The sequence below is a fragment of the Ovis canadensis genome, chromosome 18 (genome assembly GCF_042477335.2).
Source record: "Ovis canadensis isolate MfBH-ARS-UI-01 breed Bighorn chromosome 18, ARS-UI_OviCan_v2, whole genome shotgun sequence".
Taxonomy (NCBI): Eukaryota; Metazoa; Chordata; class Mammalia; order Artiodactyla; family Bovidae; genus Ovis; species Ovis canadensis.
Genome location: NC_091262.1, coordinates 79,292,930 through 79,306,569, shown reverse-complemented (window position 1 = coordinate 79,306,569; position 13,640 = coordinate 79,292,930). Strand labels below are relative to the sequence as shown.

Below are 13,640 nucleotides of genomic sequence, written 5' to 3'. Positions count from 1 at the left end.
TCTTTTGAGAACTAGAAAAATCAGAATGTTACTTAGAAAACTTGTTGTAAATGTCAAAAGAACCATTTAAAAGAGTAAAACGCTGTAGCTTAGGTGGAGTAGGGTATGGAATTGGAGTGGAGAAGGATGCTTCTACATAATCTTGTAAAGCTATTCAACTCTTTTAAGATGAAGCATATGCGTGACTTTGACAAAAATAAAACTTAATGAAAGCTGAATAAAGCAAAGAAACTGAACTGGCAATTCAGCTACAGAGAACCAATAAAGATATGGGGCAAATGCTCTAATCACAGATAATAAAAGAACTGAAAATGAGAAGAATGAAATTTGACAAACTGATGAATGTTTAAAACCTTGATAATTCCCAGAGAAAGTCACTTGTAAAACTGATTCTGAGAATGTAAATTGGTATAACGTTCAAGGGGGACAATTTGGCCATAAAATGCTCACACCTTTTGACATGGCCAGTCCACTCTTATGAGTACAAATGTGAACATATGTGAAGATGAAAAAACAAAGCTGCTCACTCCAACTTTTATCATCCAACTTTTAAAAATCATGTAAATATCTGACAAGAGTGAGTCAATTAAATCAATTATGATATAGTCATTTGCTAGGATACTAGGTAGGAAAAAAATCATAAGATAAGAAATTACTTAATGGCATGGGAAATGTTTAGGATGTCTACTTAGGTGAAAAATTAGGATGGCTATGATGAACCCAATTAAAAATGTGGGTACATATGTACACACACACACACACACACACACACACACACACACACACTCTCTCACTCACTTTTGCAATTTACAGGTGAAACCAAAAGACCAGAAGCTGGTCTTCAAAACGCTGGCAGTGGTCATCTTTGAGTGATGAGACTAGGGGGAGTCCTGTTTTTCCTCTTGCTCTGTTCAGTGTTTTGCAATAAATGTGTCTGTTTTTCTAGAATTATCACATGTAATAAGATTTAGTTATCAGCTATCAGTTATCTTTTCCAGGAAAAACTCACATGACTCCCCATTCATCATTCTCCACTACAGAAATGAAATTATCTGCATAATTTATAAAAGAGATTCAGTGTGGGGCAAGAGTGTGACGGTAACCCTGAGTCCTAAAGAGGACTCTGGTGTCCAGTCAGCTGCAAAGGGACCAATTGGGTGGGACCAGAGATGAAGGCCAGGTGTCCGGGCTGACCTCACCTCTTTGCCCTGGGTAACTTCTGAATGGCTTCACCCTCCACTGAGAGAAGCAGCTGCCAGAAATGGCCCCACCGCTACCTGCCACCACTCCAGATGGGCTTCTCTGGGACCTGCATGTATGCCCCAGCTCTCCTAGGATCCCCTCCAGGCTTTACCTTTTCTAAACCATGCCTGATCCTTAGTCACAGGCATACATGCCTCTTAGAGTGTAACCCAGAAAAGCAGAACTCACCCAGCGACGGAAGGGATACACCCATCGGAATCACCCACGGGAAGTCCTGTGCTCCGCCAACCACACCTCCACGGGCTCCGTGCAAACAACCTTCCAAGACAAGAGGACTGAGTCACAAAACCAAGTCCAACTGGGTGAGCACATGTCTGACCACAACCGCAGTGTCCAGCCCAGAAGGGCTGTTGGACGGCAAGGCCAGCCCTGGGGACACGGAGCTGGAGGAGAGCCGCTCCCACCTTTGGGATGCTTCTAATCTAATGAGAACTGAACAGCTATGGCATGAAACTAGGGGTGCTGCATGGGTCTAGGTGCGAATGGGGGAAAGACGAGAAACTCAGGCTGGAACGTGGCAGAGGGGAGGATGCAGAGTTTCAGCCAGCCTGAATGTTCCTCAAGATAAACACAGGGCCCATGTGACCGGCTGAGTCAATCAGCGCCCTCAGCCTTCCACCCATCCAGGTAGCACTACTATTACCATCACTGTCGTCATCCTTATATCCAGGGACACACGGAATTGGACTGATGACAGTCTTCAATCCCAATACCAGCCATCACTGGCCTACAAATGGCTCTTTCAGTTTATCCTCTTTAGGCGACATTTTAAGAAGGTACTGCTCATTCGTAAACCCACCAGAGCGTCAACCCAGAGACACTGTCGTTTGCATCCCCCAGGGCTGGGTGGCCATTCTGTGCAGCCCCAGGGTCACAGGGCTCCCCTGCAGCCCTGCCATTGGAGGTGGGCACCCCCTAGTCCTGGATTATGGGAGCTGTGCTCTGGCCTCCACCTCTCACCCTGATCAGTTCTCGCCTCGCCGTTCCTGACCTGGGGACCAGGCTCAGCCTGGCTCTCCCTGCTGGGAAGGAGGCAGGCTGGTCTCAACAGCAGACCAGCCCCAACCGAGCTTCTCCCGGAGGTCCTGGCAGCCAGGGCTCAGGGGCAAGAGAGCACCAAGTGGGCTCTGGGGCAGGGGGCGAGCTCAGGAAGACCCAGGGTGGCCCTGCACCAGCTCCCCTGGTGGGCAGGGCCCTGTGATCCTTGCATTTTGAAACGAGCTGTTTGGGGCAACTGTTAGGAACAGGAAGAGCATTTTCTAGATGCTTCTCTGCAGGGTTTTCATAACCCTTCTCTGCAGGTAACCAAAGTTACCGCACTAGTGGACCTGGCCAAGAGCCCTGGTTCAGTTCTCTCATCCCGACACGCAAACTACAAACTGTGCTGTGATGTTCTCAGGACCCAAATCCTGGCATGCATGGAGATACTGCCTCCAATCCCACAGGGGGAACAGCAGACACCAGGCTCCGTGCCCAGAGCACCTCCTCACTCCTCTCTAAGCAGAGGTGAGGGGACAGTCGGGGCCGCAGCTGGGATACATCTAAGCGGGCCCACCTTCCTCCCCTCCGGGCAGCCACCAGCAGCTCACGCTGACACTGGGGACGTCTCCCGGGGACGTGGCCCAGCCCCCACCAAGCTAACAGACGCCCATTGTATCATGTTGAAAAAAGACACGAGCTGGGAGATGCCTTAGATCTGCGGGAAAAGAAAATAAAACCTGGCCCCGAAATCACAAGTGAGGCTCAAGGACCTGAGAGGATCCATGCGATGGGACAGACTTTCTCTTGCCCCAGTGGGCGAAAGGGGGTCAGAGAGCGTGGTGTTGTCATCCTTGCTTCAGTCTGCAGACGGGGAAACTGAGGCCAGGCTAGGCAGCCTCTGGCTACAACCGTGAGACTCGGGTGACGAGAAGAAGGATGCAACTCCCTTGAGAGGGTCCCTGGGGGAGACCAAGGTCCCCTGTGAGCCGGGGAGACCAGGGGAGGGAAGGCCAGTGGGGAGATTCCGCGCGGGAGGGAAAACCAACAACACGGCTGAGGGATGGCAGAACACGTGACACAGAGCACACACGCTGCACCCGGCAGGGGGCTGCACGCAGGGGCCACGTACTCCGGTCAGGGCACAGCTCTTCACACTTTCAAGATGCTGGCAGAATCAATGAATGAAATTTGACTTCCCTTTTACAGATGACGGGCATGGGACTTGGAGAGGCCTGGTGACGTCCCCAAAGGCACACCTTGTTGTCCTTCCTGGTAGAAAGAAAAAGAAGTCAGAAGGGAAAGAGACACAACAGAATCGCCTGTCCTCGGGGGTCCAGTCCGAGGCCAGCGTCCACTCAGCGAGGACTGTCGGCCCCTCAAGCGCTCACACACGTGTCCCATTGATTTCACGACCCGCTCAAAGTCCCCTCTGGCTTCTGGAGGGTCTGAGGCCTCCACCAAAAGCTTGAAAGAAGAGCTGATGAGGCTGACCTACCCCGCTCCAGTTTCATCAAAGAAGCAAAACCAAACCGCAAAATTCTGTCTTGCAAACCCTCAGCCTACTCAGTGACAGCTGAAGGCTTGTTTTCAATCTTCTCTTCCCTTCTTCGGGATGGAGGCCTCAGCGACCCCCACAAACCAGAATAAGTTCTGGCCGGTGGCCACTGGGTTTCAAATTTTGAAACGGGCCTTTTGCAAAATGTTCAGTTTCAAGCCCTTGGTCCAATTGCTTACATCCTGTCCAAACTTCCTGGGGGAGTGAGATTTATTTAAGAAAGGAATAAAAGCCCCATGTTCAGCCCATTGAGTGAAAACACTTTCCATCCCAGGCAATTTCAAGGATTAAGGTTACATATCTCTTAATGAGTCGCAGGCAGAAGGCAAAGTGGAGCTGGCTAGAAGAGTAGGACCAGCCTCAGTCATGAGGAAGTGCCAGTCCTTGGTGCCAAGGACCCCGATTCTCTGCCAGGGAGGTAATCTGCCCCCAGCATGGCCTCACAATCATTCCTTTGTACATTAATCCATTCTTTCACTTCATCTGCATTCTTACTGATGGATGAACCCGACTGCATAGGTTTTGTGCTGGACAGTGGGGGGTCCCAGGCACCCGACACTGAGCACCCCCAGTTGGGAAGATCAAGGCTGGCTGGGAAGGCACATGCCTAACCAGATCATGGCCTAGCAATAGGACAGGTTTCTGCACAGAAGTCACGTTCATGGCCATGGAACAGCTCTCAGTGTGGCGGGGGAACTCATCCCACCTGGGGACATGGGACAAGTCCTCCAGTGATTGAGCACTGTGAGGAGAGGGCTAAAGGATGAGCTTGTGCAAAGGGATGGAGAAAGAGACACACGCAGACTCGGGCGTAAGGGGAATGGTCTGCTGGGTGGTGCAGGAGGCCAGGGAGCATGTGGCGGGAGCTGTGGCTGGAGGACAACGCATGAGGATCCTCGAGCATGAAGCCAAGGAGCTTGGACATCACCCCGAGGCTCTGGGAACTCATGAAAGAGCTCTAAGGAGCGGGGGAATCTTCTCCAGGCATCCTAGAAAGACGCATAGGGAGGACGAGCAAGAAGACCAATCAGAGGCAGATGAGAGCCCAATTAGCCTGGACCAATGTGGAGTGATGGAGATGAGAGGGGTGGACTCCCTGGGCTCCCTGGAGAGATGCTGAAGGTGGGAGAGACTGGAGTCCGAGGCAGAGTGAGGGAGGGGTCTGGGATGGTGAGTAAAACAACACCAGTGGTGCTGCAGAACATTCTAGCAACGTTAGCTAGCAACAGCTGGTGTCCCAGGCAGCCATTTTGAGAAACTCAGTGGAATATGGTAGAGGAAAGACAGAAGAGTCAAGACATGCTTCATTCTACCCTTGCCTTGCCATTTGGCAACGCATCTAAGAGAAGTACTTGAAAGCTGACGGGGCACATCAAAGCCTGACATGCAACAGAGCCTTCCTTAACAAGTAGGGTGCTTGCATGAAGGCAGCGGTGGCTGGCTGGTCACACCTGCCAGGAAATGACCGATCAACAGCTGCACTCCAAACTCCAAAGAACACTGGTCTCTCTCTCCTCCAGGGATGACTGAAGACCCTGCTGACCTGATTGATCCCAGGGAGCTGAGCCATCGACCGGCTCTCTCCAAGGCTACAGCCTTGTCCTCCTGTCTCTCCCTGGACATGAGAGAGAAGCTCAGGGGGCTTCTCATGAGTCCAGATGGCAGGTTCACAAAGCCCTGGGCACCTGGGCTTTACAGCACTGCTCACACGTATAATTAGGTAATTTTGAAAATCTATCTTCCACTCAAGACTGGACCCTCCACCAAGGCAGAGATGAGATGTGCCTTATTTCTTGCCGTCCAGCTTCTTGCACCACAGAAAGAGCCCAGCATTTTCTGAGTACGTGAAAGAATGAATGATTCATTCACCAAGCACTTCTGGATGCCCAGACCTTCTTCTGGGTGAGCGTGACACAGAAAGAAGACCCCCACACTCAAGAAGTCCAAAGCCCTTTGGGAGAAATTGGGAGTCCATAGCTAACGAGGCAACGTGGGCTCTGTCGGCAGTATGGACAAAGGGTGAATGAGTGAGAAGGGGCAAGTTTGGGCAAAGGGAGGTGGAAAGTGGAAGGAGAGTGCAGGGAGCTGTGGGAGTGTGAGAGGCAGGGGACATCTGTGTTGAGCTGAGAGGTGAGCTCACCTCATTTCCCCAGGAACTCTGGAGAAACGTGGGAACCTGGCTCCAGTACTTGCACACACTCGCCAGTCAGATCGAAGAGTCTAGCCCAAGGCCATCAGTGCTTATCGTCCTGCTCACGGTCAGCATTAGGAGGGTCCACCAGCTACCAATATGGTCTGAACTCCTCTACGGAGGGACTGGAGTTTAACCAGATGGGAAAGAGTTGCCCCAGAAGACTCAAAATTAGAGGCCCAGATGCCCACGGTTAGGAAAGAAGATTCGAGTCTACCTGTTCAGTCTGCAGTAGAAAGGTCAGTGGTTTGAGCCAACATCAAATCCTTGTGAGGGAGACAGCTATAGTCCAAGCCCGATGGCCAAGCAGCATGATCAAGTTCAAAGGAAGGATGCAGGATGAGGAGTGGGAGATGAAATCCAGGGTCAGGAGCCGGTCAAGACAAGAGAGGAAGAGGAGTGGTCAGTGTTAGATAAACCACGGATACTGGACAAACAATTGCTGGAGGGAAGGAGCGGATGGGAGGGGTAGAGGGAGGGAGGGTGGATTTGGGGCAAATGCCCCATACGGTGAAAAAGTGCTGTCAACTCACGTTTCTTGTTGTCTGTCCCTGGAAGAGGGACAGATGCTGCCTGAAAGGTGAGTAGTCTGGGCTCATCCTAACTGGCATTCTGTAAAAACTCAGTTGAACTCTTCATTCTTCTGGGACAGGGCAATACGGGTACTGCATCCATTTGGGAGCTTTTAAATGAATGCAGGCGACACTATTACAGCTCCTTAGTAATCTCAAAGGCATCTCTTCCCTCCCTGGCACCACATTATGTACAGGACAGGTATTATGTTAGGTTAGAAGAGCCTCATAAGCTTTTGTTAGATAAGGCTGGGCTTCCCAGGTGTCTGCTAGTGGTAAAGAATCTGCCTACCAATGCAGGAGATGCAAGAGACTTGGGTTCAATTCCTGGATCAGGAAGATCCCCTGGAGGAGGGCATGGCAACCCACTCCAGTATTCTTGCCTGGAGCATCCGATGGACAGAGGAGCCTGGCAGGCTACAGTCCACGGGGCCACAAAGAGATGGACACAACTGTGTGACTGACCACACACACACACACACACACACACACACACAGACAAGGTTAATTCTCAGGACAATCCAGCCAGGGAGCTATCATTATCCTTATCTAAGAGGTGATGGGGAGGCTGGAGGTCCAGGGTGTTCCCCGTCTAACCCACTGTCCCGCAGCTGGAAAGCAGGAGGAAGGGGAGGAGCAGCCCCCCTCACTGGAGGCACAAAAACAAGACTGTGTTATTTTCGACCTCTTGTCTTGGCAGAGGCAGGGGCAGCTTTCGGGAAGACCCAGGGCCTCCATTCTACCAGTCCAAGCCAACGTTGCCCAAGGATGGGCCGAGGTCCAGGGCAGTCGGAACTGCCAGGATCCTGTCTCATTGTCTGGCACTGGATGCAGGAAGCAGGACTCGAGGGAGAATTTGCACGCGGGTGGGAGAATGCCATGGACCATCTGACACACCGTCACCTCCCCGCAGAGCGGCTCCCGGCGGTTCTCAGCAGGGCCATCCGAGTTCCACAAAAGCACGTGTATTTTTAGCTCTTCGTTCATTCATTCAGCAGTAATTTACTGGGCGCCTCCTAGGCTCAGGCTGGGAAGGCCCTGTGGAGACAGAGAAGAACCTGACCCAGTTCTTGGCTGTCCGGGCAGGTCAGCTTGGTGGAGACATGTAAACAAATGCTTGTGAGCAGAGGATGATGGGTAGCGCCGGGTATTTAGCATGCGCCCTGAGGCTGGGGTGTGGCTTGAGTGGTCAGGGAAGGAAGCCCAGTGGGACCTGCTCCACTCACTGCCGCACACACGGGTCACTGACTTGCTCACTCATTTACGGATCCGTTCCCTTATTCTCTCTTCCATTCACAGAGCGCTCCGTTTGTTCTTGGATGACATACTCATTCACTGAGTCATTTACTCACTCAATAATTACCCTTTCCCTCGATAACTCTAATACATGCAATCCCCCATCCGTTTGCCTATTCACTCCCTTGTTAATTAGTGCCATGCGTTGATTTATGTACTCATTAGTTAAATTATTCAACTTTGTCCTATTTTTACTGACTTTACTCCCTCACTCATTTTTTGACTTATTCATCAATTAATTCATTTGGTTCCTCATCAACTCACTGGCTTATTCATCCCTTCCTTACTAACGTCTACTAAACCATTTATTGATAAACTCGTTCTGGAATCCGTTTATTAATTCACTCATCTTTCACTTACTGGAACACTGACCTACCAGTCTTTCGTCCATTCCCTCCTTGACCTGTTTGTCACTCACCATCCACCTCTTGACAATTTTACCTACACAGAGACTCATCCACGTAAGAATGTAACCTACACATATTGATTCACTCGGTGCATTATTAATTTATTCCCCCATTCTTACACTCCACATTTTCACTCAATTTTCCATGCCTTTGTTTACCCAAAGACTCATTCATTCACTAACGCACGGCTTCATTCATTCATCGTTTATACCATTTATTCAGTAATTCATTCAACAAATATATTAGAGTGCTCTACGTGCAGCGCAGACGAGGCGTGCAGTTCCTAACGTCCTGGGTCTTACAAACCAGAGATTCAGTCATTGCCTCGGGCATCTTCTGTTTTAGGAAGCATGTGATATGTACGTGAGGTCCTGTGCTTCTGGAAAACCCATGATTTGGCTTTATATTGAATTATTATATTTATCAGTTATGCCAGCTAATCCCAAAGAGTTACGTGCTGGCTGGAACTAGATCTGATTTAGATAAGAATGCCGTGACTAATACGGAGCCTGACATGGATCTGGATCTGTATTTGCTGAGCTGAAATTATTACCCTAGTATTGGTTATTTTTGCACTCTCTCAGATACCAAGTGCCAGAAAAAATTTTTAAATGTGGGGTATAGGGACCTCCTGCCATCACCCCCTATCAGATCACTAATATTTACCTGGAGATAGGATAAAAAAATAATTCAAGTAATGAATTCTCGTCTCAGCATACAAAATACCCAAATAATTTCAATGCAACACGCAGAGCAGAACTGCACACTGGGCTGCCCCATGCTTAGTGGCTGTGTCGTGGCCGACTCTTTGTGACTCTGGACTGAAGCCCACCAGGCTCCTCTGTCCATGGGATCCTCCAGGCAAGAATACTGGGGTGGGCTGCCATGCCCTCCTCCAGGGGATCTTCCCAACCCAGGGATCGAAGCCAGGTCCCGTGCATTGCAGGTGGATTCTTTACCTGCTGAGTTACCCAGGAAGCCTGAACTACACACTATGTACTATTACAACAAATATCTTTTAAAATGTTTTATTTCATAAATTTCAGTAATGTAGAATTGTACTAATTGTAACCCTTGTTTCAAAATACATTTTCACCACTGGTCCTCTTCTTACTTAGCTTTTCATAGATTTAACTGACTAAAATACAAGAACGAAAACAACGAATATTTTAACTACTATGTCCTCACTATACACAGAATTAATATTGATAGATTAAATCTTCTTGGTTAAATGGATCTCAGAGAAGCAAAAGTGGGTCGACCACAATCCTTGTTTCACAAAATTTTATCATTGGAATATTCCTGGTCATTTTATATATGAATTTTATTTATTAATGTAGTCAGGTATGCATTTTCAAAAATAAAATCAATAGCAAAGAATCTGCTTCTAAACAAGAGGGAAGTAGGCATGTGCTGTGTGAGGCAGGGAGCTCAAGCTCGCTGCTCTGTGACACCCTACAGGGGTGGGATGGAGGGGGAGGCGGGTGGGAGGGCAAAGAGGAAGGGCATGTATGGCTGATTTGTGTTGACAAGTGGCAGAAACCAACATGATATTGTAAATCAACGATCCTCCAGTTAAAAGTGAATTGATAAAAAATAAACAAGAGGGTAAGCTTTGACTATTAAGTCTCTCTGTGCACCCCTTAAACAGAGTGGTACACAGCTGAATGAAACAAATCTTTGTTTCATGAATAATCATATCATTGGTCATTGGCCACTGTGATTTTACTAGCCTGCTTATCCTTAATTTGTTTAATTATCTAAAACCCAAGGAAAACACAACCAACCCAAGAATAATATCTTTGACTAAGTCTAGAATTCATCTATGCCCTTTTTACTTTAAGAGGTAGCATTAAATCTATTTTCTAATGAAAATCTTTTTTTTTTCCTTTTTCAAAATGAATCAACCATGACGTTTCTCAGACAAATTCTTATCCTTGGTGCCAGCATAATCTTTGATTTGTTTTATAACTGCATGAAACAATCTATTTTTAAAGAATATACTCATCATCTATAAACAAAATGACCAAACCAAGAATAAAAACTTAATCTCATACTTATTTTGATCTATATTCTCCTTGACCACACAGGTAACAGTTAAATAACAACTAATCATTAAATAATAACTAAAATAACCAAGGTGCAGTCATTCTGGGGCACAAAACAGATGAAAAAAAGAATAATGTTCACTGATCTTCGTCTCATTTTTTACACTCATTCATATAGGTAACCATTTCTTTAATCCTAATTTTTTTCTTTCATGAATCAAACCCACTTCAAACTAAGAGAAGGACATATATGTAGCTTAGCTGTGTCTCACACAAACCAGTAACAACTTAATGTGTGTCTTCTTAATGGACCAACGTACTTCAGACTGAGTGAGTGAAGTAATTATATTTCAGAACTGAAGTTTCAAACTGAACTGAAACTCATTTCAGAACTGAAGTAATTATATTCCTTGTTTTATAAATATCCTCAAAGTTGGTCTGTTTTGACCTCTATTTTCTTTTCAATATATTTATTGATCCATTCATTTATTTGCAGATAGTATAAAGCCAGTATCTAGGAACTCTCTCAACCAGATTTTCAAACATCCTGAGATGATTCCCCCAAGAGTCATACACTGTCTTTTCACCATGGACCTCAGGGGTTCCAAACACGATTGATCATAATTTTCATTCAGATGCATTCCATTCACATCATTGGTCCAGGTGTGGTCCTTCAGCATTTAATTTGAACAGTTTTTAGATGTTACAATGAACAGCCATAAATCCGCTGTCCTAACTCAACAAATGGAGTACTGACTTCCTAAATGAGGAACAGCCTAGACCATCATCAAGAGAAGAATGGGACAAACATTAACAAGGGACATATCAGTTTTGAAATGAATGGGAAAGCTCTGTTTTGTTTTTTCTATCATTTGCGCTAAATTGTGTTAATCATAAACTTCAGCTCATAACACATTCTCATCATAGGTCTATGCATGGGATTTAATTTTAACTACATTTATTCTTTTTTAATGATACAGTGGAAACCCACAAACTAACCACCCAAACCAAGAGCTTTATTACTCACATGGTGTGCTCCTTCCCCAGAGGCATTAGGCAAAGCTCTTCATGGGTGGAGAATAACTTAATGAGTTACAGTCGATCCATCCTGTGGAATGAAAAGATGTTGACAAATGAAAATGCCTGGATTCGGGTTTCAATTAAATGAACACTAGGTAACCATGACAACAATTAATTGTAAACAATCATTTATACTACATTCTCATCTCTGGCTCTACGAATGAATGGACCTCCATTTTATTAATTAATGTATTCAGTTCATTTTAATAGCATAATAAGTACCCTTAAATGAACCACCCAACGTAAGAACTATGAATCTTGCAGACAAGAGACTCTGGGCCCTTTACCGACATCGATAAGAGGTTAGAACTTCATTTTGTAGAAGATGCCTGTTGTGTTGAATTAGATTCATCAGGGACCTCGGTTGACAACACAGTCTTATCATTGGTCCTTTTATTACCTTCTTTGTTTATATCCTGTGTTTCCTTTTTTTCAACTGTTCGACTTGCAAAAACCAGGAGTCACTATCAGATAGGCAAGCCATCCGCATGGTGCTCTGGGTGAAAACAAATCTGCTTGCTCTATGATGGACTAAAATCCCACTACCCAAGGTATAAAGTAGTGAGAGGATCAGCCATCAAATGTATCCCATACTTTCAAACCATACACTGAATATCCTAAACACGCTCCCCCAAAGAAGACAAGAACTTGGCTATTACTCACCTTCAACCATGAAGGTCTTGATCATTACAGAATGATTAGTAGTTCATGTCCATTCTATGAAGGACAAAGAAAATAGCAAAAAAAAAGGGGGGGGGTGGGGTGAGGAAGGAGAAATGAATAGGCATTCTTTTATAAATTAAAATGTTAAATGAAATGACAGAATATCTCTTGTCCCCAAAAAGAGAAAAATGGAAAGGAAAAAAATTCTTTCCATTGATCCATGTTTTCCCCTTGATTGACTTGCTATTTAGGTTTTGACTAATTTATTTCATTATTTATTTCCATTTCTCTTAACAAACTAGAACTCACCACTGATCGAGAGCAAGAACACTGACTATGACTCTTCTCTGTCTAAGTGACCTTACCCCAAACAGGAAACTACTCTGGTTTCCTGGTCCAGTGGTTAAGACTTCACCTTCGAATGCAAGGGGTGTGGTTCTAGGACGATATTTTTACATGTACAACGCAACAGTTGTATTGACTGGTTACAGCCTAATCCTAAATGTGTAATTCATTCTCAACTCTGGTCTTTTAAAATTTTGTGTCCAGATGTAGCCTTCTGTCCATTATTCTATAATACAACAGACTGGTAGCCCAAGGATGGAAACTCTGTTTACCACTTATGCAGGCCTACAGGCTTCTTCTCCAGAAATTACCTAGCCATGATATTTACCTATGAGGAGTCACTCTAGGGAGCACAAAACAAATATGAAAAAGAATGAAACAGCCTAGATTTTGACTTTACTCTAACACACTAATGAATGCAGAGTGAGAAAGTTTAGCTTAATCTGAAAACTTAGGGTGTGCCACTTGCTTCAGTTGGCAGAAAGTTAACCCCCCTTTTAATCTAATTAGTTCGATGATAAATTTTTTAAACATTTTTTAAAGATTCTTTTTGACATGGACTATGTTTTAAAGTCTTTAATGAATTTGTTACAATATTGCTTCTGTTGTTTAGGTTCTGATTTTTTGACTATGAGGCATAAGGAATCTTTGCTCCAGTGAAGTCTTAACCACTGAACCACCAGGGAGGTCCCTCAATATTCTTCTTACCCAAACCAGCAAGAGACAGGATTTCTGCTCTAAGAGGAACATCATCTGAATAGAACTGGTTAAATCATAATTATTTCAAGACACGCTCATTACTGGCCCATGCTTTGTCCCTTTGAGCGACTGATTGTTATTAACTTATTCATTTATGCACTCTAATGATAAAACTGCACACGCTTAGTGTCATAGCATGAATAAAACTAACATGCGCAGTGCGTTGCTCATTACCAAACTGATAACAGACAGTGTGCCTCTGTAATGGAATTCTGTGAGCACAATAGCTCGTGCTGCCTAACAAACTTTTATCAGTGCCCTTCTTTAATTTAAACAGTGCTTAATCTTTTATTTAATTTTATAAACATGTTTCCTAATTAGTAATAAAACAAATAACCAGTAGACCAAAGACATCCAAGAATGTGAAACTGACAATTCACGCATCTGTCTCTGTGTGTTGCATTCTGAAAGATAAGCAATGTGAATACTAACTCCTCAAAAATAGATTAATAATACGTGCTCCATTAAGTATGCAATCAC

General features: G+C 45.5%; 3 long non-coding RNA genes and 2 other non-coding genes across 5 annotated transcripts; all 5 read right to left on the bottom strand.

The window, feature by feature from the left end:
* Positions 1 to 1,431: 1,431 nt before the first annotated feature.
* On the bottom strand, positions 1,432 to 6,270 carry LOC138423656 (uncharacterized). Its single transcript, XR_011250369.1, has 3 exons — positions 6,208 to 6,270; positions 3,501 to 3,513; positions 1,432 to 1,521 (listed from the first exon to the last, which is right to left on the bottom strand). It is a non-coding gene; the product is annotated as an uncharacterized lncRNA (long non-coding RNA).
* A 254-nt stretch (positions 6,271 to 6,524) lies between these two features.
* On the bottom strand, positions 6,525 to 6,918 carry LOC138423659 (uncharacterized). Its single transcript, XR_011250372.1, has 2 exons — positions 6,855 to 6,918; positions 6,525 to 6,672 (listed from the first exon to the last, which is right to left on the bottom strand). It is a non-coding gene; the product is annotated as an uncharacterized lncRNA (long non-coding RNA).
* Positions 6,919 to 7,552: 634 nt separating this feature from the next.
* On the bottom strand, positions 7,553 to 13,095 carry LOC138423654 (uncharacterized). The gene is made up of 3 exons (XR_011250363.1): positions 12,057 to 13,095; positions 11,341 to 11,421; positions 7,553 to 7,600 (listed from the first exon to the last, which is right to left on the bottom strand). It is a non-coding gene; the product is annotated as an uncharacterized lncRNA (long non-coding RNA).
* Positions 10,902 to 10,975, bottom strand: LOC138424019 (small nucleolar RNA SNORD113/SNORD114 family). The gene has a single exon (XR_011250594.1). It is a non-coding gene; the product is annotated as a small nucleolar RNA SNORD113/SNORD114 family (small nucleolar RNA).
* LOC138424030 (small nucleolar RNA SNORA79) lies at positions 11,828 to 11,973 on the bottom strand. The gene has a single exon (XR_011250604.1). It is a non-coding gene; the product is annotated as a small nucleolar RNA SNORA79 (small nucleolar RNA).
* Positions 13,096 to 13,640: the final 545 nt, after the last annotated feature.